Raw genomic sequence first — 27,044 nt, 5'->3', positions numbered from 1 at the left:
TCAGAGGTAGGACTTTTATTACCCCCTCTTTTCAGGTGAGAAATGGAGGTATGTAACTTACCTGTAGTCATAAAGCTATCAGTAAGTGGAGCTGGGATTCAAACATGTACAGTCTGATTCCAGAGCCTACATTTTTGTACTTTTTTTTGGCATGGGCAGGCAGCAGGAATCAAACCTGCATCTCTGGCATGGCAGGTGAGAATTCTGCCACTGAGCCACCGCTGCACTGCCTCAGAGCCTAAATTTTTTTTTATTAAAAATTTTTTATCAGAGAAGTTGTGGATTTACAGAACAATTAAATACTGGATTTCCTTATTTATATTTGTATAACTAAATTTACATTTATATAAATTTATATTAATACTATCCTACCACCAATCCTTGCATTGGGGAGGAAAATTTCTTACAATTGATGATAACACTTTTTTGATAATTCTACTATTATTTTTAGCAACAGTCATATATGCTCAATTGATGAAAGTTCGTTAAAGTAGTATCATTAACTATTGTCCATAGTATACATAGGGGTATTTTTTCCCTATATTCTCTACCTAATATTATTATTATTTTTTTCATATATGTCTTTGTTTTATTACTCATCTACACATACACTAAGTAAAGGGACTGTCAGTCACAAGGTTTTACAATCGTACAGTCACAAGATAAAAACTATATAGTTATACAATCATTATCCAAGATCAAGCCTACTGGGTTACCCTTCAACAGTTTCAGGTATTTCCTTCAGATTGTTCTAATACACTAGAAACTAAAAGGAAATATCAATATAATGTTTCATAAATCACAATCATTTGTTAAATCCTAACTTCTCAGTTACAACTCCTTCCTCTCATTTGATCATTCTCTCAATCTTTAGGGGTTTCTGGGCAGTGACCATTCTAACTTCTTCATACTGATAAGGGGTATTAACACAGGCTAGAAGAATGAAACTGCTTGATGTTCTTGGACAGCCTGGTACCTCTGGATTTCAGAGCTTATCTGGCATAGGAGCCATCTGGAGGCTTTCAGTTTCTGAAAAAATCAACGTAATAGGTAAAACTTTTTTAGAGTCTTAGATAGAGCCCAGAGTATTCTTTAGGGTTTTCAGGAATACTGTTGGTTAGGACTCGGCATACTGTGGCAATTTGCAATATCTGGCTGAAGCTTACATAGGAGTAACCTCAAGAGTGACCTCTAAACGCCATTTGAAATCTCTTAGCCACTGAAACTTAATTTTGTTTCACTTCTCTTCCCCTTTGATCAAGAAGGCATTTGCAATCCTTGATCCCAGGGCCAGACTCATTCCTGGGAGTCATGTCCCACTTTGCCAGGGAGACTTACACCCCTGGGAGTCATGCCTTCATAGAGGGGATGGTAGTGAGTTTATTTGCAGAGTTTGGCTTAGAGAGAGAGAGCCACATCAGAACAAAAAGGTGGTTCTGCGGAGGTGACTCTTTGGCATACGTACAATTAGGCTTAGCTTTGCCATTACATGTATAAGTTTCATGAGGGCAAGCCTCAAGATCGAGGGCTTGGCTCATTAAATTGGGAGTCCTAATGCTTGAGAGAATATCAGGAATTCCCCAGGTGGGAAAGTTTAATAGTTCCACATTTTTCCTCCCTTCCCTCAAAGTACTTTCAGAGCCTACATTTTTCACCATTAGACTTTTAGCCTACACTTTAACCACTCCATATCTTCTCTCACCATTATCTTCTACTCATCACTGTCAAAGTTCTTAAAATATGAAGCCAGCACTGCATATAAAACTAATATGGACAGATAAGTCCAAAGGGGAAGGGCTCATTCATCCCTTAATCAGACACTGTATGGCTATTAATACAGCCTGAGATCACATTTAGTGGTTTTTGGCAGCAATATCATACCATGAAATCCTACTGAGCTTACATTTAACTCAAATAACCCAGGTTCTTTTTTTTCTTTCAATTTTTAATTAGCCACCATTAAACCAGATAACCTGATCACATGTTTTTACAATGGATTTTTGAAAGTAAGAGCAGGAATTGGCCAGTATCTTCTTGTCAAGTTTTTTCCTACAATTCTGTTAAAAAAATGGATTTGCATGTGGACATGGACTTTAATAATTAGATGGTATGAGGAGACTGTGGGCAATATTTCCCTATTTTCAAAATCATTTCAGTGATGGTTGTCATGATATTATTGTGCAGGAAATTAAAATGGATAGAGGGAAAAAAGTTGAATTTTTAGTTTTGGCCGATCCTCCCCAGTGGTTCAAAACTTGGCAACCATCTTGAATCAGCCTCTCTTGCATAGCATCCCTCCTTCCCAGCTTTGCATCATGTGCAAATAGGATGAGCAGGCTTGCCAAATCTTCTTCCAAGTTGCTGATATCTAGGTGGATGGCTCCCAGAGAGCTTAGATAGAGCAGCTTCAAGTAATCTAATCTAGGGACTTCTTGTATGAAGTTCATGTAGTGCTCAATGTCAATGTGTAAATAGTTTAAAAGAACACACATTGGAGCCCAGTGCCAGTCAGGTTCTGGATCTGAAGTTCTGGCTGTGGATTCTAGTTGTAACGAAGAGGCTCCACTGTTCAACTTTTCAGCAGACATTTCCTGAGATTCCACTATGCTCTGGGTACTACACTAGGTTCTAGGCATATAACACTCCATAAGATGCAGTCCTTGTCCTCAAGAACTTGCAGGTTCCCATGAGCTCCCAACCTTGGTCATACAGATGTTAGAAGACTGCCCCAGAGGAAAGCTTCAGCCAGGTGGACAGCTTCATGAACAGGAGGGAGATTTCTTTTTCAGAAGCATCTCATTATACCCCATGCCTGGTCTTCTAACTGCAATTCCACTTCTTCCAAGAAACCTCTCTGTCCTAAGGAGAGCTCTTCCATCATACCATTTCCTTGTTGAGGATCTTCTGATGGTCCTCTGAGCTCACAGCCCAAGTCTAACCTTTCTCGCCTGACTGTTAAAGACCAGAAGGCTCTGGCCCATTCAGCCAACTCAGCATTATCCCTGTTCTGAGCTCGTTCTCAGGCAGACCAATCTCTGCATTGTCCAAGGATATTCAATGCTGTTCTCTTCCTCACTCATGCTCTTGCTCCCCTTTCTTGGAATGCCCTCTTTCTTCCTTCCATCAGGCTAAGTCTTGCCTGTACAATATTCCAAGGTTCCATTCAAGTTCTACCTCCCCCTGGAAACTTCCTTGACCCCTTCAACTCTCGCTAACTCCATTTCTCTCTAGAGAAATTACAGTTTAGTATTATTTTATACATAGTCTTGTCCCATCTGATACTGTTTCATGTGGGTAATCTTATTTTCCCAATGACAGCACCTGTATAACAGGACCCAAGCATTTTATTCCCACTGCATCTAGCACAGTGTAGGCCACAGAATAGACATTTGATAAACATGTGCTGCCATTTTTTCCTTTTATTGCCTTTATCCCCGAAAGAGAATTAAAAGCAATCTGGTTTTAAATTTTTAAAAATCTTTCTACTTTTACCATCATCATTTTTCTCCCTGTGCATTTTCCTTTTAGCCTAACCAGACTCTTCCTTCAACTTTACTGGAAAGTTTTCTCTAGCATCAATACTTTCAACAACCCTGCCATAAGCAATAGAATCAGTTGTGTTTGTTCATTTGTTTGTTTCAGAATTTCTCATATAGTTGGGCAGCTTTCCCAGGGCTCCTCGGTTCTGTCCCTTTGCATGGTGTCTTCCACCGCATAGGAGACACCAGTAAGTAAATGGTTATTGCCTTAGTCGGCTCAGGACATTCAATAGCTATAAGCCTTTTTTTAAATCTTTAAGGTTCCTTTAGAGAAAGGGGTGAAATTCATAAGAAATAGAGGCATCAAGTGAGTAAAGAAGAGACAGATCCTTTTTCTCTGTCCTGCTTACTTGGGAAAACTTCCCACCCAGCACTGCAGGCCTGGGGCTGCCCCAGTCCTGGCTTTGATCCTGAGCTAGACCCGCCTCTGGGTTTGCCCCCATCCCCACCCCACTCTCACTCTCAGCAGAACCATGCACAGTCTATAAAGATGCTTTCTTTTATCAGCAGGTGAAGTCTGGAGCTGGACTCTAAGCCTTTCCGTCCTCCATGCCACTCACCAGAAAAGGGGCTGTGAACTGTAAGTAACTTTGATTGACATTTTCCACACCAACTCAATAAGGTTACAGGTTAAAGACCAGCCCTGAACCTGATCTTTAGCAGGCATGCACTGTGTGAGAGAAACACTCAACAATGAGCTAGACAGAACATAAAATACAGTGGAACTCTAATTAGATTATGTCTCAATGTGACAAAGAAGCCCCGTAAAATGACATCCTATTTAATTAGACTTTATTGATCAAGGTGGACTAGATGTGTTACATGTGTCCTGAGTGCTGGAGAGGGAAGCTCTGGAGTTTGCAAGGCCAATGCCAGCCCAGCCATTATCAACCATGAGGCTAAGCTGGAGAGGCAGTGAGAGGAGGGAGTGGCAACGCCAGTCCCCTAACCAGGCCAAGTTCATAGCTCATGCTCACTCTTACATTTGGTTATTTCTGGGTAGGTGGGAGGGAGGCAAAATGAAATTCCTCCCACCAGCACGGTAATTGCTCCATCTCACACCTGTGCTTATTTACTCGTAACAGTGCCTACACCTGGCAAAAATATGCCAATATATGGGACCCAGCTGCAGTCCAGGCTTCTTGGCGGTTTCTCTCACGAGCTGCCCCAGACCTGATTGACTATTCCCTCTCCAGCAAGGCTGTGGACTCCTGGAGGGTCAGGTCTGGGATTCCCACGGTAGCCTCAGCCTGGTCACTGCTTGGCAGACGTTAGTCCCGTGGCTGCCTTGGCCTGGCCCGGCGCGGCCTTCCCCCCCCCCCCCCCCCCGCTTCTGGGGGTCCTGGAGGCCGGGCGGCCGCTGCAGCTTTGATCGTACATTGGCTTCCAACCCGTCCGTGGAATTACAAATGATTAACCATTATCAGCACACATCTTCACCTCCGTGTAAAAATAGATTGACCGTAATGAGTATTTGAATAAATCATAAGAATGGCTGCCCCGTGCTCATCCAACATCCTGCCCGTGGCTGCCCCGTGAGTGAGCTGGGCGCCGGCCTCCTGCCTAATGGCCTGCCACTCCGCAGTGGCCGCCGCGAGGATGGACAGGCCTGGGCTCCCAGGGCGCCTCCTCTGCAGCCTGGGTTTGGAAGTGGTCGGATCTGACTGACGGGGAGGGGAAGGGTGCACTCTCCTGTTCCAGGAAAGCCTCCTGAGGAGGTGGGGGGTGGGCAGGGGAGAGGCGGAGTGGAAAGATAATGACCTTTGTAGGAATCGATGTCTCCTCGCACCGGAGGTTAGAGGGACCTCATAAGTCAGGTCAAGTAGTAAGGAGCAAGCCGAGCGTGAACCTGCCTGAGAGAGGAGAGGGCTGGGGAAGTAGGTCTGCAGACTCCCTGCCTGTCCTTGGAGGCGGCTGGGCACCTCATCTTGAGGACAACTTTCCCAGGGAAAGCGCCCTCATGGGACGCACTCTCAGACCTGCCGTGAGGACTCCTGAGAGCAGCTTCCTTCAGTTTCCCGGGCTCTGAAATGGGAAGGTTCGGGGAGTGGTTTGAGGATTCCACGTTTTGGGATGGAGGAAGAAGAGGTGGAGGAGGAGGAGCGGCAGGCTCAGAGGGTCTGGGACCAGTTGAGGAGGGAATAAGCTGAGAGCCTGAAGTCTGGGAGAGAAGACCAGTGAGGCCTGGATTTGAGAGGGAAACAGCGAACCTTCCAGTTTAATTCCAGCAGTCTTCCGGTTCCTGCGGCTGGACAGTGAACCACCCTAAAGCTCAGTGACGGGAAACAACAATCACATCTATTAGGTTCATTTATTCCGTGAGTCAGGAGTTCTGACAGGGCACGGTGGGGACAGCTCTTCTCTGCTCCATGATGTCTGAGAGCTCAGCTGGGGCAATTCAAAAGCTGGGTGCTGGAATCACCTAAAGATGTGTTTGTAAATCCACCAGCCAGGGCAGTCAGCTAGAAGGTCTGCATGTGGCCACAAACATGTAGCCCAGGTTTCTTCAAGATATGGCGGCTGGACTCCAAGGTTGAGCATCCCAAGAGAGAGTAAGAGCCAGGTGGAAGCTGTACGGCCCTCTAAGCTCTACCCTCAGAAGCCAAATGTTCTCTCTCTTTTTTTTTTTTTTTATTAATTAAAGAAAAAAAGAGATTAACACAACATTTAGAAATCATTCCATTCTACGTGTGCAATCAGTAATTCTTAACATCATCACATAGATGCATGATCATCATCCAAATGTTCTCTTGATTGAAGCAATGCAAAGGTCCACCTAGGATTAAGAGGGGTGAATGTAGAGCTGCCCGCTAATCCCAACATCTCCATGAAAAAGCATCAACATCACATAGAAAGAAGAGCATGGAAGGATAGGATATCCTTGCAAATATTGTTGCAACCATCATTGGAGTATACAATCTACCACAATCAGTGTTCGTCATTTATCTACTAGTGGCCAGGCATGTGCAGCCTGATCTATTTTCCAGAAAGGATGAAATGGACCCTCTTGGAAGGTGATCTGTTTCCCCCAGAAAGACAGACTAACGAAACACCCATCTTAGAAAAAGCAAATTGTCCATTCAACTCATGAAATGTCTGAGTTTAAAGCATCCCACAGAGGCCAAGCCAGTCTTCCTCTAGGACATTCCAGGGTTCTGGGCTGGTTCTAGAAGGTCCTGCAGTTGGTAGGTACCTCTACTTCATAGTCCAGCTCAGCAGGAGTAGGTCCTGACCACAGCAGGGGCCAGGTCTGGAGAGGGACTTGCACCTGTGACCAAGGACTCCACACACTCTGAGCCCTAAATTTGCATTCAGGGCTTCCTACAGCACCTCTCCATGGCCCCCTCTCCACAGCCTTCCAAGCTGCAGTAGGCTTCAGTCAAAGGTCGGGAATTAAGAGGCTAAAAAGGGTATGTGCTAGGGACTAGGAAAGTCTGGGCAACTCTTTCTCCTTTGCTTGTCTCTCTGCCCTTTCCTTCTTCCTTGTACTATAACCTGGGGGACCTTGTACCCTTAAAGAACCAGGCTCCCTTCCTTCCTCCATTTTCCAGACCCAGATGCAGCTAAATTTTGGAAGAGAATGTAGAGCCCTGGATGCCGTGTTGTGATTAAGGGGACAGAAACAAAACCCAAGCAACCAAAGAGTAGAAGCACAACCAGCTCTTTCCCCGAAAGGCTGAGATCTGAGGATAGCTAATGTTGAAAGGGAAGGGACAGAAAAGAGAGGCTTAAAGTAACTTCGTTTTGATGAAAAGGTGCTGGGGTTTAGAGGGAGTCTTGGGTTCTTCCACAAGTCAGCTTAATATCAATATTAATAATAACAGTAATCAGTTTTTCCTGAGCACTTACTATATGATGGACTCCTTGCTGAGCACTTGACATTTTCTCATTGAACCCTTACATTGATTACTAGACAGTGTTATTATCAATGTATTACAGAGAAGGAGAGGAGACTCAGAGAATAAGAGTAAGTAACAGAGTTTGAGTTCAAAATCAGGATTCCACGAACCTCAGTTGACTCTCTGGTAAGGTGGGAATATCTGATGAGATTGCAGCCAATGTCACTTTCAATTCTATGATTCTGAATATGCAGAAAGGATTCTGGGAGGCTTCTGGGCACCTGCTTCAATTGGTGGGTCTCTAGGAAAGTATGGGATGATTTCCTGCTCTCTACTTTTCCCTTATGTGAAACTTAGGTCAGGAAACTGTTACATTTGGGCAGGTGAAGGAAGCAGATAAAAACAGAAAAATCATTTGTATTCTCAAGGCTTGGACTTGGGGACTTGAATCCCAGCCCAGGAGACTTACCACCTTTGTGATCCTAGAGAAGTTATGTACCTCTTTGGTCTTCAGATTCCTTATCTCTAGAATGGAAATGGGATTGTATACACTTCTCCAATTGCTATAGGAACTAAATTAAATCCAGTAGATGAAGGCACATAATAGGTACTCAGTATTCTTCGGTCATTCATTCACCTAGCAAATAACTGAAAAATGGAGTTGTGAAGAAAGAAAGAGAGAAAGGGAAAAAGGAAGAGAGGAAGATAAGAAAGAGGGAAAGGAAGAAAGGAAGACAAAGAAGAAAGGAAGGCAAGAAAAAGAAAGACAGGAGAAAGGAGGGAGGGAGGGAAGGAAGGAAAGTAGGAAGAAGGAAGGAAGGAAGGACAGAAGAAAACAACTGTTCCTTTCTATTACTCCTTATAGAGATGATCAAGAATCGCTCCTTTAACTGTACCCTCCATAAAAATTCACTCATAAACTATTGACATTTCAATAATACACATTAGCATCTTGCCCTTTGACAAATGAATATTGAATGGGCAATAAAGAGGCAAAAGAGTAACCCAGTGTACTGCTGTGGAGAAAGTGATACGGGGGGGGGGGGGGGGGGGGGGGTGGCTGTCAGAGGGAAAATCCCTTTTCCGGAGCCTTATGACTCACCTCTCTCTGCAGTGAGTCCTAGAAAACAGCTCTTAGAGGGAGCTCAGATTCCAGTCCAGCCTAGCCCAGTCTGAACAGGATTTGTCCTAGTTTTTTCTTTCACTTAGCTGGAGGGGACTTGGGGGAAGAGAGAAAAGGTTACTGAAGAACTGCTAAAGGGATGGAATATTTCAACTCCACTCCCCCCACCCCTCTTGAAATACCTCAGCTCAAACACCTTGGCTCTCCCCACTAGCTTTGCAGGCTTCTCCCTCACATTCCCTACCACTCCACAAAGTAAAAGTCTATAAACAATCAGACCATGTGCCCCAAAGAAGTCAGGCCAGGAGCCTAGAGAAAACTCAGTCAAGTTCCTTGCGCTCTCAGATCTTGATGGGAGCCCGTGTTTGGGGTTTGTGTTCAAGACAGACTTTCCTGCCCCTTCTCCAGCTCCTGCTCCCACTCCCAGCCTCGCTGCCACAGCCTCCGTTTTTTTTTTGTGGCCTCCATCTGGGCTGGGACTCCTTGAGTGTGCAGAAAGCAGTGAGAGGGGCTCTTCGTTGGTCCGGCTTAATTGGGGTGATTTAATGGTGTTTCTGGCGGATTCAGATTTATACGGCTTTCTGAGCGGCAAATCTGCTCTCTAAATGTAGAATTTTTGTGGAGTGGTAAAAAATAATGGCTGTTCTGTGATTCCTGTCTCCTGAGCTAGGAGATTGCATTTACATTATGCAAATAGACATTATGCAATCAAGGCACTTTAGCTAGGATCTGGCGGCAGAGAGGCCGCTGATGAGATGCCAGGTCTGCGGCCCCAACTGGAGGGGCTGTGCTAAAGCGGATGTGAAGTACGGAGGGCTGGGGCCAGCAGGGGGCTGGGACTAGGGAAAGGCTCTGTTCAGCTGGCCCAAGGAGGCAAGTGGAGCCTGCCCAGAGATTCATGCATCCAGGGAGCTGCCAAAGCCACTCTCTCAATTAATGGCTTTGTTTAATTGTACCCCCTGTCCAGAGCAGTATTGTCTTACGGATAATTTCGTTTGCCTAACGAGATTTTGCTAATTAAATCTCCTTTCAGTTGGTGTGACTATGCCTGCAGGAGAGGGGGCTATTTGGAGTCTTCCCCATAAACCTTTCTGGAGAGGAGCTAGGAAGGAGGGAAGAGAGGGAGGGTGGAGAGAGGAGAAAGAAGGGGAGGGAGAAGCTTCCCTGCTGTGAGGAGGGCTGGAGAGGCTTTGAGCAGGATTTGGAAACTGCAAGGTAGCTGTCCCAATGCCCCCTGCCTCTCCCCTTGTTCGCTGGCCTCTGGAAATGCAGACAATCGTAAATCTTTGTCCAACCCAAAGGGAAATCCCTTTTTCCCTTTCCCGGTAGCTCCTGTTACTTTCACCCTTAGCCATTCTCAAGTTCTTCCCAGCTCTCCAGAGAGAGAATCATGAGGACCTCGAGGAGATAGAGGCATTGGAGGGTTCCCAGCCCTGCACTCAGCAGCTCTGGTTGGAAGGGTGGGCAAGGAGGGTGGGGGCTGGCCCCCTACCCTTTGCCTGGGAGTTAGTCCAGCAGAGAAGAAACATGACTCCAAAATTGGCTGTTTCTCCATGGACAACTGCATGAATTGGAGAATACTCAGTCAAATGCATTTATCATCAGTCATTCAAGGATGTCTCACATATGGAAGGACCTAGCACTGTGCCTGGCAATAGCTGGAAACTGCGGGAGGCCGTTGTTAGTATCAGTTCCAAGTCACTGCCCTGCTCAACCACCCACCATAGCTCCCTACTGTCTACAGGCTAAAGATCAGCTTCCCTGGCCTGGCTGACCATGGGCTTCGTGGTTCTACCCTGGCCTACTTTTCCTGTTTCATCTCCCACCATCCCTTGCGTCTCCCTCCTCCTGGTCACATACGGACATTCAGACACTCACCAGTACACCTGATACTCCAAAATATTGGATTGCTCTATTCCTTCCCTTCACCCAAATATACCTTTGTACCTCAGGGCCTTTGCTTGTTCTGTTCCCTCTGTCTGGGATATCCCCAGCATGTAGAATCCCTGGCTCACCTATCTCCTCTGTAGCTGCCTCCGTACAGTTCTTCCCTACCCATCTGCAACCCCCGACACTGCTGCACTCCTTCTCTGTCCTATCATCATAGAACCTCAAACTTGGTTATTTGTCCATCCATCCAAGTGCAGGACTGAATCTTAGTCTTCTTTTAATCCCAGCCCGTGGAATCATGCCTGGCCATAACAGGCACCCTACAAGGCTGGTTAAAGGAAAGGATGAATGAACCATAGGAAGAGGGGCAGTGATGGACAGACACTCTTCAGTGAGCCTCCAAACTCTGGGATTGATGATGGTGGTGGTGGGGAACCAGTGGAACGGATTCTGTTGAGCCTCTCCAGCATTCCCTGCTCATCCATTACCTTTGTTTCATGGGCCAAAAGGCTCTTAACATTTGTGGATCCCTTTTTGCATGTGAAGTCCTGCGCAAGGTTGGGTCCTAGTCCCATATCACACGTTCTCATATGAGGTGGGCAATATTTTTGCAGAGGGAACTGAGGCTCGTCTGTCCTCGTCAATGGACAAGACAATGTCTGCCTGTAACTGGGTCCTAGGAGAATGTTCTTTTTGCTTCCCAGTCCCCTTCCTCATCCCATCCACCATCAGTCTGTCCATCCCAACTAGAACCCAAGCTGCCCAGGTGGTACATCCCAGCCTCCCTTCCCACGACACCAGGCATCATGTGTGGGTTGGAATGCCTGTGTGCTTTGCACTCTTGTGTGTGTGCATCTGTCTATGGGTGCTGGGGCTGGGGTGAGCCCAAGCCCCCCGGGGTTGACCTCCAAGGTGACTAGCGGTTCAGGACTGCTGCTCAGCCAATGGTGGATGTCATGCTGGAGGAGTCTGCACTCTGCTGGGGAGGAGAGCAGCCAGGGAGGAATGGCTCAGATCTTCATGTGTGTGCATGTGTGCACATGTGTGTGTGTAAGCTGTGGTGTGTGTGTGTGCATGAGAGAATGAGGCAGTTCGTAGAGAGAGTGCTTTGTGTTTGTCTTAGTTTCTGAGGTTCAGGTGCTCTGCTTTCTGCCCTGGTGTTTTCCCTGTGGTCCAGGCACCTGCCAGGGTTTTGTTTCTTTAGCTCAGCTTTTAATCTCTCCCCACCATGCTCTGCTCTGAGCCTACGGTGTTTCCACGAGCATAGCAGGTGCTCAGCCAGAACTCTGAGAATGCACTAGTGAGCGATGGAATAAGCATGCACCTCCACATCAGGTAGACTTGGGTTTGAGCCCCAGTTCTGCTATTTATTTAGCTACGACCTTGAGATTTCATTTTCTCAACCAGACAGCAAGAATGATAATACTACCTCTTCTATCTTTCTCAAAGGGTTGTTGGTGGAGGATTAGTAGAGCTACGTGAAAGTGTTTTATAAACTATAAAGCACTGTACAAGTATAAGAGGTTATTATTATAATGGTTATTATACTTGAAATGATCATAGTGTTTGAAAATTAAGGATTTTTTTTTCAGGGATATAAAATCATCTAGGCTTGATTTGAACTCTGAGACTTACAGAACAATCATTACAGGAACTGACTCCAGATTTGCCCATGATGGAAACTTTCAGAGGCTAAAGCTTCAGCCCAGAAGCCTCTGCCCTCTCCCCTTCCCCTGGCACTGGGGACTGTTACTGGGGTGGCAGGAGGTGTGAAAGTGGTCCGCTTCACTTGCGCCACCTGTGCCCCATGTGGGCTCATGTAATAAATGGTCTCTCTTGCATTTCTGCAATTTCCTTAGACCTCCATGCCTCATTCTCTGTGCATATGTTGTTCCCTCTGCCACAAATACCTTTCCCTTTTTCTCTACTGGTCTTTTGACCCTGCTATGCCAAGTGTTGTGCTCTGTCCAGCTTCCAGGTTACCAAGTATCCCTCTACAAGGGCATTTCTCACATCATACCTGTGACAATTAATGTCTTCCTCCTTCACAGTGTACCTCTAGCACAGGTTCTGGACTTCACTCATCTCTGTAGTCCCAGAGCCTAGTGGAAGAATGGATGGATGAGAGATGAAGGGAAGAATTGGGGCATGGTAGATGCACAAGATTTGAGCTTCCAGAGGACCTCAAGCTGCAGAGGGGAGAATATGGGAAAGAAGCTTCAACAAAGTTAGTACTACCTTGCAAATGAACCTCAAATTTCTGAGATGTTTCCTACTCATTCCCATGCCAAAAGGTCAGATAGGTTGACCTTCCTTGGGATGTCTGTGCCCAAGGGCCCCAATCCCATCTACATGGGTGACTGGCCCTTAGCCAGGTGGGCAGTGAGGCCTCCAGATTGGAGTTATGGGGAGGCACCTGCCTTTTGCTGACTCCTACACCTGAGCAGGTACCCACCTGGGGAGGCAGCGCTGCCCGCCTGCTCCACTCCCCATCCAGATTCTATTGCTTGGCTGGGTGGGTCCCAGCTGGCAGAGAGTCTGCTGGAAATCCTCCCTGGGACATGGCTTACTCATTTGTCTGGATTCGGAGACACCTTGTCCCCTGCCTGCTCTGGGTCCTCTCCCCCATCCCCTCCCCACCTCCAGCAATTCTCCCAGAGCCACAGGCAGCTTCAGCAAAATGCCAGGGGGCTGGGAGGCTTTTCATTATCGAATGCACTGAACCTATTTGTGAGTGTTTTGCAAAGTGTTTAATCCAAGGTGTTCCCTCAATTAAATTAGTGCAAACATCTGTGTCCCACATCCACCTCCATTTGCATTCTGTGCCATTTATTACAGCGGGAAATTGGAAGGCGCCTTAGGAATACTTAGGACCAAATTAGGCTGGGTTGGAGTGGGTGTGTGTGGGAGGGAGGGGCGCCCAGGGGGCTGTCCACAGGCAGATCCATCTTGGGGTGGGACCATTGACTAGGGCAGGAGATCCAGCTGGGGGCAGTCAGGGCTCAGGACCACCCCATCCAAGGGGGAGGTGAGTTAATGAATGTCTCTGTTCCCCATCTGGGGCCAAGTACTGCAGAGGCAGGAGGAGTTCACTGCTGTTGTTTTATAACTTTTAACCCAATTAACAACAACAAAGAGTATCACATTCAAGTGACCCATCTGGGGTCTCTCCCTGGGGGAGCCCTTTCCTGCTGAAAGGTGGGATTCTTGTCATCTTGAAACTGTTCAGCCTTAGGGACTGGTTGAGCCTGGGTGATCCCCTCCACTGTCAAGTACCTTAGGAGTCCGACTAGTGCTAGTCCGGCATACTAATCTGCTCCCCCTTGTTCTCTAGTGTGCTAGTAGGAGGTTCTCTAACAATGCAATGAAGCAGAGGGAGCCAAGGTTCAGAAAGGTCCAGCACAGTGCTCATGCTGCCAGCTAGGAAGTGGAGCAGGAGGGATTTGAACTCGGGTCTGCAGGACTCCAAAGCCTGTGTGCTTTCCGCTGACCTTGGGCATCATCCAAAAGAAAGCAGCTGGGATTGGCTTTGAGTCAGGGACCTTGCCACCTCCCCAAGTGCTCTGCCCAGCACCCGCTGGCTGGCTGTTCAACGAAGCCCTCCTTCTAGCCTGTCTGTTGGAAGGGCTCAGCCTGGGATTCCTGGGGGGTCTGCAGGTACAACGCATAGCCTGCAGATGGCTCCCCAGAGGGAAGGGAACCCCGGCTTTTGTGGGATAAGTCAGGGAGAAAAAGGAAAAGGGGACATCTGGGAAGTGAGCAAGAGGCTCACGGGCTGCTGAAGGGAACTTAGAGGCCCCTGGATTCATTGTAGTACTGAGGGGGAAACTAAGGCTCAAGGGAGGCAAAGACTTGCCTAAGATCAGAAAGGATTTGGTGGCAGAGGCTGACTGGAACCCAGAGCTCCCAGATCCTGGGCAGGGAGTGTTATGAGGGCTTGGGAGGGCCCTAGTGGTTTTGTGGGGGTGATCACTGCCTTTCTGCGTGCCAAACGTAAAACAAGGGAGCGGGCACCCAGGGCGGGGAGGGGGTTGCCGCTGCTGTGGACCTCATCCACTCAGGATCCCTCTGAACTGCCCTTACCAGAGAACTTCTGGGTCCCTCTGGGGTCCCTCATCTCCAGCTTGGGCCCTGGGCCCCCAGATCCCAGGAGGAAGGTCCTCACTAAGCCCTGAGGCTTCACTTAGGGATATCCAAGGGCCAGCAGAGCCTGCGGAGCTGGAGGGCACTAGGACCTGGAAGGGTCCCACCATCTCCACCTCCCTCCGTGTCCTTGGCGTGCCCTGTGGTCCCCAAGCTGCTGCTGCATTGTTTGAAGGAGATGGAAGGAAGGCTCTGAGTTCAAAGCCTGCCCTCCCACCTCCTCCCTCTGATGACATGTTGCTATGCCTTCTTTAGTTTCCCCAGCTGTTAAAAAAGTCATAATAATCTCATCTCATGGGATTGCTAGGAAAATTAAAGGAAATGATAGGCATACTGGACCCCGTGAAGGCACTCAGTGCTTTGCTGTTCTGAGTTTTTTTCCTTTCTATTCCATGGTCCCTGCCCACCCCTTGCTTGGAGACCCCATGTACTTTGATCCGGGAGATAGAGGGTGGTGGTGGTGGGGGGCAGCTGAGGAGGTGAGGTGGGGCAGCCTCTGTTTCAGCCTTATCTCCTTTTCCTTCCCTCTTCCCTTCCTCCCTCATCAAAAGACTTTAATAAATGCACCTCAGCAGGTGGCGCCGCCTGGGGCTTTATAAGAATGAATTGCTTATCCCAGCCCTGACACCCTAGAAATGACCATCTACAATCAGCACACATTTATTAAGCACCTACTGTGTGTCATACCTGGCACTGGGCACATGGGGTCCTGGAGATGCCGCCAGCCTGAGAGCAGGACTTGTCCCCCCACCCCACCCAGGGCCTCTGTCTCCTCCCGGGGCTGCACAGTTCCCATTTTCTGTGGATTTGTGGGATCCCAAGACCTTCACCAGCTTCTTCACCAGTTTTGGGCTTCTGTGCTCTTTTGTGTGGCTCTGCTTCTATGCATGAGGCTCTCTGCCCAGAATGCCCTCCACTCCCTTGTTTACCTGCTGTGAACTCTGTTTCCCGGTGCTGAGTAATCTGTGCTCTTCCTTCAGTTGCCAGGGTACGTTGGGCACTCTTCTGTGACCGTTTATCACACTGTATTTCAATTAGGTATTTACTAGAGAGGCCTGAGCTCTCCAGCTCTCCAAGGGTATAAAAGAGCCCAAAAGTGCAGAATTCTAGAACTAGAATGGGCCCTCACTAGGCCAGATCATGGTCAGTTCAGTATTAGCAGAGAGAATGCCCGGTTATGAGAACGCCTTCCTCTCCCATTAGCCTTGGGCACTCAATCAATGCTTGTTTTGTTGGACAACTTCAGCAGCCTCCTTCACTCCTGGCGGGCTTGAAGGGAGGCTGTCAGAGCAGGCCTCGCTCTGGTTTCCAGGATGTTCAGCTTGAGAACCCTTCCCTGTCTCTTTTATTAGCAATTCTGGTGACCCCCAGGATGTGGGATCTCCAGATGGAGCTGAGGATAGACAGAGAAGAATGAACCCCTTAATTGGTGGCCCCTGTATCTTTGCCAAGGACATTTCCTCTTCCCAAAAAGTCTTTCTTCTCTCTCTCCATGGCCAAGCTCTACCCACCCTCACTTGCTCCCATGCCTCCTCTTCCACAAAGTCTTCTTACATCTATTGGTGGAAAGAAATTTCTCCCCTCTGAACCTCATGACACTGACCAGGTGTTCTGGGGTCACTTAGCTGTGTTGGCACAAGGGCCATGGATGATTTGCTTCTCCATCCCCTGCTCCCCCAGGCACAGGTACATTCTGGATGGCTGGTGTTAGCTGAATGACTGAATGAATGAATGAATGAACAGGACTACTCCCAGTTTGATTCAGAGGGAGGTGCCTGGGTTCTCCTTCCATTCTCCCCTTTGACTTTGTTCCAGGGCTCTACGGACCTGGAGGCACGCTTGTCACCAGTTACTGGAAACCAGATGCTAGGGCCAGCAAAAGAAAAACAAGTGTTAAATTCTGCTTGGTGTACTGAACGGACTGGAATTACCTCTGCATGGCAGGCCTGTCAGGTCCCAGGATACAGATACTCTACCCGTGTAGTCTCAAAAACAGAGTAAGCAAGATAATCCATTGAAAAAGAGATGAAAATATTCCAACTTTATTTGTATTTTTATCTCATCCTGCTTAGATTCCTACTTTTTGAATGTGTTCCATAGGACACACATGATATATTGATAGAGTAGTATGTTTAATATTTATGTACATATGCATGTATAGCTTGAGGTGTGTTAATTATTTTTTTACTGGTACTGACTTGTAAAAACGTCTGGGGATCGTGGACTTGGGGCATTTGTCCTCAGACGATGAGATGAGACTCCCACATATCTACACTAGTGCCTCTGGACACATGTCCTCCACGGCCCCACCCCCACCCCAGTTCTAAATTCTACCACCTGAATTTCACAAGATGGCAAATTCTTTAAGGAAAGGAACCTGGGGAACCGATTCCTCTGTGAATCTCTGCGCATAGCAGGCACTTAGTAAATAATAAGTGCCAATAAGTCTTGGATTATATTGAATTGACCTGGTTGAGACTATCCAAGCATGTTCTACGGTTTTAACATTCGACTTTGATTTACCCCCCACCGGCCTGCTCTCAGACATGCACTTGGTCTCCTGGCTCCGTCACATGTTCACTGTCCAGCACATTCGGAATCAGATCCTGGGTGACGAATCCTAGGTCCCAGACCTCAAGTTACTTACATCCCTTTTTCCAAAGACAGACAAATAAATAGAAGACAAACACAAATTTCTTGTAACGTAAATTTTCAAAACTATTTCACAAAGAGTAGAATGAATTCCACATGCCAGCTTCGACACCATCAGCAGTCCCCTCTCCACAGGGGTTGTTCTGAAGGAGATCCCAGGTTTCCTTTGCAAATACTCTGGTTCTCCAGGCCTTTCAGGAAGCCGTGGCCCTATTAATTAATGCAATCCTGTTCTGAAACTCTGCAAGACCCTGCTGGGTATGGCAGGGCCCAGAATGAGAGAGTCATCTGTACAGTCAGTGTGTTGGGGTCAGAGATTATTTTTATATAAATGATGCTTAAGCTGAGTAGGGACTAAGCCTAACTTCTCTGTTCCCACGGTGGGAATGTTGGAACCCCAGGGCCCCTATCCAATAAGGAGTGCTCATGAGAGGAGGGAGATGAGCAGGCCTTCACGAAAGACAAATGGAACATTGGAGTTGGACTTGACAGGTCTTGTAGTTCATGGCCCCCATTTCAAAATGAGTAAACTGAGGCCCTGAAAGCTGAAGCCTCTTGCTGCAGAGTCAAGACTTGGTCCCTGGGAAATGTGGCCGGGACACCCCCACCCTGCCCCACCTGCAGCCTCCCTCTGCCTACCTCTCAGCACGTGGAGGACCCCTCGCCCCACCCCAATACCCCCTGGCCCCCGCCGGCAGGTTTCCGGGACCATGAACAGCCCACACTATAGCCTCCGACAGGCTCTGGGCTGTGGGTACCCCTTCTGCCTTCCAGCAACTTCCGGAGGGGGCTGGCAGCCCCACATCATCACCGTCTCTGCGTTCCTTCTTCTTTCCTCCTGTACAAGTTGAGCACTTGCCACCCTGCTGTCTGTTTTTCCTTGCTAAGGTTCAGTTCTAATTATGTTGATTTTCTTCATCCCACCCCCTCCTGGAAGCTTATTAGGTTGAATATTTTTATTTATTATCATTTCGCCCAGCTCCTGCCAGCATTTCCAATTACTCTCCCCGCTTCCTTGTAATTGTCTTTCTGTAATGGCTCTGAAACAATTGCGCTAAATGAGGTGTCTCCTGGAAGATGAAAGTCTCACTTCATTAAAGGCTAATGTATTCTCAGCTCTAGCTCTGTGGGGCTAGCTTTGAAGGAAGACATTTAAACAGCTTCTTTTATTTTATAGGGAGCAACTTTTCGGCGACGAAGATGTCCGTGGGGTATATGTATATGTGTGTGTGTTGCCTGATTTTAATTTAAAGAAAGTTTATGAAATAGAGTGGAAGTCTCCTTCTCGATGAAACTGTTCTCAGGTAGCTGAGATGTACACAGATGGGGGGCCGGGCTCAGGAGCAGGATGGAAAGGGGCCACTGAGAAGGATATTCTCATGCTCTGCCCTGCCTTTCTGCCAGTCCCCAGGCCTCCTCCCCTGCTCCCCACCCCTGTCCGTGCCTGTCTGGAGCAGCCCCAGAGCTTCTTCACACCTTCGTCTGGCATCTCTGCTTCCCACCTTGGGCGCTCAGCTTCCGCTGTGCTGATGGTCTCCTGTTATTTTGCATGAAGCAAGCCCTTTTCGGTTCATCTAGGCTAATGCATTTATTTGTTCATTCACAGTTCTTTCATTCATTTGTGCAATCATTATTTGTCTAACGAAATGGAAATGACAAGTAGGCAGGTCCTTGGGGCAGGAGGTGATAAGTGCTGTAGTCAGAGCAAGGACTGGCCACTCTGGGCGCCCCCAGCAAGGTACCTCATCAAATCTCATGGGATCAGGGAAGACTCCTAAAGGATGCGGTCGAGGTTGAGGCTTGACGGCTGAGGAGTCAGCCAAGTGTCCAGGGAGTGGGTGGGAGTGTTCCTGGTAAGGGGGGCCTCGCGGATGAAGTCCCCGTAGCGAGAGGGAGATTGGCAGGTAAGGCCAACTGCAAAATTTCCCTCCTGACGGGAGCACTGCGTGGGACAGGGATTATCTTGAAGGAGCTCACAGAGGGCCTCGACTGCCAGGCTGCAAAGGACCTTGAGGGCTGAGGTGGGTTGTAGAGGAGTTTGAAGCAGGGGACTGATTGGGCCTGATTTTTATTTTCTTTAAACTTTTTGTTTTGCAATAATGTCAAACTTGACAGTTGCAAAAATAATACAAACCCTGTATAGAGAACGCCAATATACATCCCCTCCCAGATACCGAGATCCACCAATTTTAACATATTGCCATATTTGCCATTGTAAAGGGTTTTTCATTTCCTGGTCAAGAAAAAGTAGGAGAAGTCCTTTTCCTTCCTTCCTTCCTTCCTTCCTTCCTTCCTTCCTTCCTTCCTTCCTTCCTTCCTCCCTCCCTCCCTCCCTCCCTCCCTCCCTCCCTTCCTTCCCTCTTTCTCTCTTTCTCTCACTCTCTCTTCCTTCCTTTCTTTTTCTTTCTTTCTCTTTTTTCTATCTATCTATCTATCTATCTATCTATCTATCTATCTATCTATCTACCTATCTATCTATCTATCTATCTTTCTATCTATCTATCTTATTCTATTTATCTATGTGCCTATCTGCCTATTTATCTATCTACCTAGCTATCTTTCTTTCTGAACATTCTAGAGTAGGTTGTATACATCATGCTTCTTGAGCATTTAATAGTGCCATGCACATTTCCAAAGAGCAAGGATATTCACTTATGTAACCACCTTAAATGCAGCTATCAAGTTCAATAAACTTAGCATTATATGAAGCTTATAGTCCCTACTCCAATTGTTTCATATGTCCCAATAAGGTCCTTTTGAGCCTTTTCTCTTCAATGATTATATCCTGTCCAGGAACACATATTGTGTTCAATTGTCATTATCTCTTTTGTTGCTCTTTCTTGTTTTATCGTGAAATCAAATATACAACATAAACTTTCCCATCCCAACTACCCTCATGTGCACCTTTAGTGGGGTTGGTCACATTTTCTATGTGGTACGCTCACCCCCAACCCTTACTAGAGCTTTCCATCAATAAGTAGGTGAGATTTGTGTTTTGGAAAGATCATTCCTGCTTCAGTATGTAGAATGGATTGGAGAAAGGCAAAAGAAAAGGCAAGGAGATAATTTAGGCAGCTATTGCAAGAGATAATGGTGGTCCACCTGAAGGAAGTAGTCTCTGGAATGAGAGAACTGAATTAATTATGAGGTGTTAAGGATGGAGAAATGACAAGATTGGAAAGGGGGGCACTGGTGGGAGAGAGGGTGGTGTCAAGAGTGAGATGTCAATTTCTGGCTTAGGCAATTGGGCAAATGTGTGGGTGTGGATCCTGAAGACTAAGACGGGGCTCTCTACTCAGAGGAGCTGCATGTAGCTTCCCCAGGGTGTTGGGACCACCAGGCTCGGATCCCAGCCAGGGCTGGGCACTTTGGTTCCTGTCCCTAGTGAAAGTGAAGGACCCACCGTTCCTTCCCCAGCAGGACCTGTAAGTTGCCCATGAGCTTTGGCTTGCTCCTTCAAGGGGTCTTAGACGGTTGTAGAGTTCTTTAAAGCACCAGATGCTCTGTGCTCTGAGCTCAACGGGTTAGCTCTTGGCTCAGACTTCCATCCCAGGCCATACCACCTCTACCAAGGACTTCGAAGATTGCTCAAGAAACTCCCATGGCAAATGGCTTCATGGCCTTGTAAAGGGTTTTTCATTTCCTGGTCAAGAAAAAGTGGGAAAGTCCTCCCTAATCGCTTAGGCTTCAAGTAAAGAATTTAAATTTGTATCATACAGAGAATCGAGGACAATTGGGAGAGTCTTTGTGGCTTTGAGGCATTTTTGAAGGGTCCCTGGAATCTTCCTTGGGTTAGCAATAAAGGTTGTAATAGTGTTTTTTTTAAAAAAGTATTAATTTCTTACATTTAACAAGGGCTATTGTGCCCCAAGCCCTCCTTTAAGCACTTACATGTAGTTTCTCATTCAGTCCTCACCACAATGCCATCTTATAGGCATTATTATTGTCCCTATTACACAGAGGAGGAAACTGAGGCACAGGGAGGTAAAGTAAGCAAGTACCAGGACTTCCCAGCTTCCCCCTCAGAGTAAGGAAGGAGGGAGGCCAGCCAGACAGGATCCTTTTGAGAGTATCTCAGGACCAACAAAAGAAACCTGGTTCCGCCGTCCACTTCTGGTTCCCCGACCATTCTTCATGCCTATGTGTCCCTCAAGGGCCTGTGCAAATGCCACCAGCGTCCGCCAGGCAGAGCTGCTACCTCCTCCATGCTGGGTCCCCAGAATGCACACATGTCCCTGTAACATCCCTGCCAATTGGGAGTGCTTTTTTTGCATAAAACTCTCTTCAGCTCTTGCCTGGGGTTTTCCCGAGAAAGGGATCCTGGCTTACGCCTTGCTGGATCCTTGGCATCAAGCACAGAGCTTGGCACACAGTAGGTTTTCTATAAATACAGAAATGACATTCGGGATGCCAGGATGCTCAGGAGGAAGCCGGGAGGTCAGGATAGAAGAGGATCCCCTGTTGCCTTCTCCATTACAGGAGGAGCAAGCTGCCCAGAGATGCCCCAGATCGGACCAGGCTCCACAGGCCGCCCACCTGGTCATAAAGGGGCAGTCATCAGGAGAGAAAACCTGTCTTTGCATTCTGGGGCAGTGTGGGGGAGAGGTAAGTGCTCCTCCAGGGCTGGGGGCTGGGAGGAAGCAGCCTCTCGCTGGATGTTTATCTTGATGAGGTGCTTATGTAACACCAGGCTTCCTCGGGCTCCTGGGGACTGAAGAGCACACACATCAAGGAAACAAACTGAGCCGGCAAGTCAGTGTGCATTAGACAGCTGAAGTGAAGAGGTGCATGCATCTGATGTCTTCAGCAAAAATTCAGCACCCGGAATCTCCCTCTGGCCTCTGATCTTCCAAGGCCATGAGGTGGGGGTGCCTGGGAGCTGCTGCACCCTGGTGGGGTTGAAGTCACCCCTTCAGCAGCTTCTTCCTCAGCCAAGGGAATCAGGGCTCTGTTTTCAACCCCAGGGCAATTGGGGGAAGGAGCTCAAGAACCAGGAGTCCTGGTTTTGAGGCTGGGAGCAAGTGGCTAAACCATTCTGGGCCTCAGTTTCCACATCTGTAGAGTGAAGGGAATTGTCAGTGCCACCCTGCTAAGCTCACAGACTTGCTTTGACTACCTGTTCCCTGTAGCAGTATATGGGATCATGCAGGGATGCTGCATCCCACCCAGTTTGGCTAATGGGTGAAAGGAAGGGTCCTACATGTGGTTGGTAACCTCACGTAACTGCCTGCCTGCTCTGGCCAACTCTCTCTTCTTCCAGCTCCAGAGCTGAGCAGTGAGGACAGGGATTTGGGTGAATTCTAAGTCTGAGGTCCTGCTGGGCTCTTGGAGACAACATTAGAGACCTCCTGAGCTAACAGGAAATGGAAAACTGGCCCACATACTACAGACCAATGGGTAATTACGGCCAAGACATCTCAGGATCCTAGGACAGAGCTAGGCCAAACATTTCCTTTGTTCATTTAGTAAGTATTCATTGAGTGCCTGCCACATAGCAGGTATTATGCTGGATGCTGAGGGAGAAGCAGTGAACGATATGCAGTCCCTGTCCTTTCAGAGCTGATGAGCTAGCATACAAGGTCACACAGCTGGTTAGTGGACTGACCAGGATCAAACACCTGCAGTGGGAGGATGCAATGAGCTAAGACATGCAGAGTGCTCAGAGCATGCCTGGTCCCCAGTGGGTGCTTGATGCCTCTTTCTGTCCTATTCCAGATTCTAGGAGTGTTTCCTTTGTCCCGCATGGCCCCTCATTGGCTCCGAGATCCAGCCTTGCTCAGAACTCGAGGTCGTCACTTGAGAGGACTGGGTGGCCCCCAGGGTGAGGTTGAAAAAGGGAGGACAGGAATGGTGGTGTTCTGGGGCTTTGGGCCCTGTTCTCATGGGGGCAGCCAGGGCATTTGACTCCTTCATTCAACCAGCGCTTATGGAGTACTTGCCATGTGCCGGGCATGGGGCCCTATTGCTGATCAATTCCTGGAGGAATTTATATTTTAGTGGGGAAGAGGGATAGATGATCAGCATAAATAAGCAAATAAGCCAGATATTTTCAGAATGAGATAAAGGCTATGGGAGCCAAGCACAGGGCTGACATGCTGGGAGGTAAAACTAGTAGGTTAGAGGATGGTGAAGGCAGGGGTGGGGGATGGTTTGTTCACTTCTGGAAATTGTCCTGCTAAATGAGACAGGATATTCAGCTTCAGCTTAGCTCTAACACACTAGAATCTCTGAAGCTCAGCATCCCAAAGAAATGGTCTCAATACTGAGATTGTCCCATCCTTCCTCAACTCATGGCTAGAAGTAGCACAGACAGTATAGGCCATGTCTGCTTTTACTGATATCCCCTCAGAAGCCTCCATTAAAATTTGGGATCAAGATGCTCTTTGGGCCTGAGCTTTCCCTATCTGTGAAGTCGGAGAACTTAGCCTAGAAGGGAGACTGGAGGAGATGGTTCATGGAATGATGGGGGAGAAACCTACAATGCTGAAGAACCACAGAAATATTTCATCCAGGGGCAACGACAGCTGCAGCATCCCCACTTTCCGTGCAGGGAAAAGCCATCTCTTCCTTCCCTCCCCCAGCCCTCCTTCGGCAGCCTAGACACCTGTGTGTGTTGGCTGTTTCTTCTGGAAATCAGAAGACTTCTTTTGGACTCATGTGACTTGGCCCCTAGGCATCAGAGTGTGGGCCCAGGACTGGCACCCTGAGACCCCATCTCCAAGGGGCTGGGACCCCCCCCCCCCCCCCCAGATGATCTCATGAGCAGGGAGCCACAGGACGCAGTCTTGGTTGCACTTCAGGAGCCTTCCGAGGGGTTGGACAAGAGTAAAGGAAAAGGTGAAGCTCTGAGAGAACCTGGATATAGGGCCTTCCAGGTCCATAGTTCTGGTTTCTTGCATTCTTAGGTATGCCTGGGACCCAAAGAAGTTCAACTCATCCATCCCCGTCTCCAAGCATTTAACCAACCAGATGAAAATCCCTCCTGTTCCTAAAAATATCCATTTGTAAAGAGTAAAGGAGGCTCCAGAGAGGAAGAAAGTCAATTAGAGGCTGGGGTGTCATGACTGGGGCAGTTTCGAAGAGAGAGAGCCAGGCCCCGGATTCCTTGGGTGGGGGGAGCAGGCTAGGTGTCTGAATGCAGGAGCACATTGAATCTGTCTCAAGCACCTCTAAAAGAGCCATTTGACTCAGAATTGAATGTCCACCTTCCTCTGGGTCTCTTCCCTACTGATCCTGCCTGGCTGTAACCTCAGGTGCAAAACCAGGAACATCAGAAGCACCCCTAACTCTGTGTAACTCACAGTGTGTGTGTGTGTATTATGGAATGTGGGGGTGCAGCCCAGCCCAGATTGCACCTAGCAAGTAGCCAGGTGCTGGCAAAGCCAGTCCTGGGGTTGACAGACCCTGGGTTCCTCTCGGAGGCCCATACACTTAACTCCCAAGACAGGTGTCACTGAGCCCTGCCACCTAGGGCTCTAATCCCTGTGCCCCAGTCCTCCAAGCTCCCTTTCTGTCCACCAATCCAACAGCTTGGTTGCCCCCAGGAGACTCTTTCTTCCCAGATAGTTTGCGCCTTCCCTATTTCTCAGTATCCAAATCCAGAAGCTCTGCCCAGCTCAGCTGCTGGAGAGGTTGCAGATTTCTTAGTAAATGATCTTCCTCGATGAGCGTGGAGACAGAGGAGCCAACATCAAAGCCTTCCATGTAGCTTTGGTAGAATGTTAAGAATTGAGAGATAATTAAGTTGCATTTCTGTGCATTGTTTACTGTTTCTCTCAACCAATCCCTATTCCATAGGGGCTAATCTGTGAAGGCTTTTCTCCACCCACCCCCCTCCTTTGCCGTGCCTGCTTGTACCACATTCTTCATTATGCTTCCGTTACAATTTTAATTTTACTATTATTAAATCTTCCCCAAAGCTGTATTATTCTGCGCCTCTGAGCTGGAATTCCTGATTTGGGGACTGTTTGCATCTGGGCCTGTTCACAAATGATTGTTCTTGTTTACAAAAGAACATACATTAAAACTCAGCACGATAAAAAAAAATTTTTTTAATTAAAAAAAAAAAACAAAAACAGCCTCAGCATGAGAGAAATCCTGGCTCCCTTTTCTGCTCCCTGCCCCCGGCTCACCTGGTTGCAGGAGGTGGGGGAGACGGGACCTGGGGGACAGAAGGATCTGGAACTTCCTGAAATGTTGCTGTTGAAGGAGGGTCTCCAAGCTGCAATGGCCAGGAACCAACAGGAGGCTGAGCACAAGGGCAGGTGGTGGCTGGAGGCTTCGTTTTCATAGCCTGCAGGACATCAGTGGTGAAGGAAGTGCTTGTCGATTCCAGTAAGACAGTGTAGCTTCATGGTTAGGAGTGCAGGCTTGGGAATCAGGTGGCTCTGAGCTTGGAACCCAACTCCTTCACTTCCTAGACAGGTACGTCTCTCAGCCTCAGCTTCCTTGCTTTAAAAAGGAAGAAGAAGCTGAAGATACTTTTGCCCCGCAAATAAGGATACTAAAAGGAATGCCATTTTAGAACAGTGCTTGCCACACACGAAGGACTCAGTAAACGGGAGGCAAAGTTATGTCGCTTTTATTATCACAACGCCATTCTGTTTCCCCTCCTGTTTGCTTCTTCCACGGCCCACCTGAAGCTGGTTTGCTCCCTTGGCTTTATGTGCGAAGGCTGCGACCCAGTCCTGCCTCTGGCCCCTGGGTCATCCTAAACCAGCGGAGTGGAATAAGAAGCACTTTCCATATGCTCCCAAAGACTGGGTAAAGTGGGGAACTAGGGACCTGCCTTCCTGAGAAAGGAAGAGCAGCAGACTCCCTGGAGGCCTGAGCTTACAGAGAGAATGGGGCCCTGCCCCCACTGAAGGTGGCCAGTCCTGCGGTTTTGAGGGTCCAGAGCCAGCTGCCAGGTCCCCCACCCAGTGCCAAGCTCCACCCCCCACCCCCCAGAACCAATGGAGCCAGTCTCCCCAGCTTTTTCTCACTGCCCCTACCCCAGCATCCCTGCAACCTCAACTTCCTCCCAGAGTTTCCATAGCTTCTTTCTTTCTCTGTCACCCCGTCCCCCCATGCTGCCACGCACACACACCAAAAACCATAACTTTTTTTTCCCCTTTCCCATTATCTCTAACCCATATACTCCGGGAAGTTTAATTTGTTCTCGGTAGTAATCACCATTAACTAGAAATTGTCTTTCTCTGTGTAAACACGTCATTAGTGAAGCTGGTTTTCTGCAGGGTCCAGATTTCATTTTTATTAAAATGAAACACTTTCAGGCGCCTCACTGTGTCCAAGGAAGGAGAGTATAATTTTAACCCATTGGGTTGGCCACAGATAATTGGGCTGGCATTTGATTGGACGATTAGGGAAATATCTTCTTTGCATGCAGTATAATTTGCATTTTTTTCCCACTTATATGAAGCTAAGTCATGCTTTCGTACACAGGCAGTTTTAATGAGCATTATAAATCCTAATGAATATATTTTCATGTTCATTTTATTGGCTTGTTTTTATTACTAGAGGTCTGAAAAACAGGGCCAGTCAGGGAACTGCAGAGGAAATGGCAGGGGAGAGAAGCTGTGTGGCAGCCTCCCGCTCCCCTCCCGCTCCCCTCCCCTCCTGCCTCGCCACCCCCACCCCCTCCACCTGCCAGGGGTGGAGGGCTCTGACTGATGCAGGGAGGGATGGGCATGAGGGGGGCATCCAGGTCTCTCTAACCCAAATCGTGGGGTGCTCAGGACCCAGGAAATGCGGACAATCCGTCCCCGTCCTTGGTACCAGCACAGCCCCTGTCGGCAGCTTCCTCCCCAGCTGTAGCAGCAACATCTGCCGTAGAAGCCCTGACAGCAGAAAACGCTG

At 48.0% G+C, this 27,044-nt stretch overlaps 1 protein-coding gene across 12 annotated transcripts in view; it reads left to right on the top strand.

Moving 5' to 3' along the window:
* Positions 1–27,044, top strand: part of PKNOX2 (PBX/knotted 1 homeobox 2) — a 269,249-nt gene that overhangs the window by 70,273 nt on the left and 171,932 nt on the right. For 6 of the 12 annotated variants that reach the window (XM_077112537.1, XM_077112544.1, XM_077112530.1 and 3 more), the window contains exon 2: positions 4,047–4,119. The exons of 1 other annotated variant lie outside the window; for it this stretch is intronic. The gene's annotated coding sequence lies outside the window, so the exon portion shown is untranslated. The remainder of the gene's footprint in view (positions 1–4,046; positions 4,120–27,044) is intronic. 5 more of the 12 variants (XM_077112542.1, XM_077112533.1, XM_077112538.1 and 2 more) reach the window with 1 other exon arrangement.

Source organism: Tamandua tetradactyla, chromosome 8, assembly GCF_023851605.1.
Source record: "Tamandua tetradactyla isolate mTamTet1 chromosome 8, mTamTet1.pri, whole genome shotgun sequence".
Taxonomy (NCBI): domain Eukaryota; kingdom Metazoa; phylum Chordata; class Mammalia; order Pilosa; family Myrmecophagidae; genus Tamandua; species Tamandua tetradactyla.
This window is presented reverse-complemented; position numbering and strand designations above follow the sequence as displayed.